Raw genomic sequence first — 1,351 nt, forward strand, 5'->3', positions numbered from 1 at the left:
CTGTGCTCCACCCTGCCCACACCAAGCTGCTTGGCTGAGTCAGTCATGGGATCACGGGCACAGGGTTTGCACGCTCCACAGGCCCCATGGTATGGGCACTGCAGCCTCCAGGACTGCGCCACGCTGCAGACAGTGCCGTCCTTCCCTGGCCAGATGTCCTGGGCACGGCTGTCCAGCCGGGACCCGCCACAGGGCTCCAGGCTGAGGCCACCTCACAGAGGGGACGTCCAGCTGTGCCGAGAAGCACCCAGTGCATTTGAATTTATGCGCGCTTGAGCCCTATTGCACTGGGTGCAGTCCCAGCTGCTAGAAACAGCCCGTCCTCGCCCATGGGACCTCCCAGGTGAAGAGGTCTCTGCCCAGTGGCACACTGGTTCCCTGCTGTTCCTGCCCTGTGGGGCTCTGGCTGCTCGGGGCTCCTCCCTGCAGACAGAGCCCACCCATCTCAGCCAGAGATGCCCCATGTTCCTTGCTGGGCCGGAGCAGGAAGCCCCGTGTGGCCTGGAGCAACCGGGTGGCATGTGGCTAGCTTGCAGGTCACGTTGGCCCTGTGCCCATTTGCATCTCCCCCATCTCCCCTTGGCATCCAAACCTCCCTCAAGGAGCTCAGGGCTGCACTCCATGCCCTGGCATGCTGGGCTCCCAGAGGGGAGGCGGCTGTTGTACCCGGCACAGGGGGCAATTTATGCCCCTTCCCCACTGTGGTGGAAGCAGAGGCCTCAGCCCCGCAGCCCGTGCACTTGTGCCTTCTTTACACCAAGGCTGCGCTTGGCTCATCAGGTCAGCCCCAGGGCAGGCCTGATCCAGGCGGCGGGGCAGATACTGCACCGATCCCGCCGGGATCTACCCGCTGGGAGCGAAGGGGACTCAGCCCCTGCTCAGTCTCCTTCCAGGAGACGCTGGGTGTCTACAGGCAGCGGCTGGAATGCAACAGGCGCAGGGAGTTGCCATGGCAACTTCGCCCTGACTAACAGAGGAACATCCGGACAGTCACGGGGTGCCGGGCCATGACGTCACCGTCCTCAGCTACGAGGGGGCTTTCCCCACAGCCTGCGGTTTCTGGAGAAGGGGCTGGGCCGGCTGGGGACTGAGTCACGCGGCTCTGAAGTGTCCCGGGCGGCCCGGGGCCAGCGTGGCGGAGGGACGCCTGCAGAGCCCGCAGGGCCAGCCTGGGAGCAGAGGGGGCAGGATCCATTGCCCCACCTGGCCCTGCCCAGGCTCGCACTGGGGCCACGGGCCCGGCCTCGGCTTCCTGCGGGGGCAGGATCCTCCACGTGCTGGGCGCGGCTCGCACCGCGTCGCCGCCCAGCCCGACACTCGGCTCCTTAGTCGCGGGGCTCGGTGGGGCCGG

Source organism: Crocodylus porosus, unplaced genomic scaffold (genome assembly GCF_001723895.1).
Source record: "Crocodylus porosus isolate Cpor-Errol unplaced genomic scaffold, CroPor_comp1, whole genome shotgun sequence".
NCBI classification, from domain to species: domain Eukaryota; kingdom Metazoa; phylum Chordata; order Crocodylia; family Crocodylidae; genus Crocodylus; species Crocodylus porosus.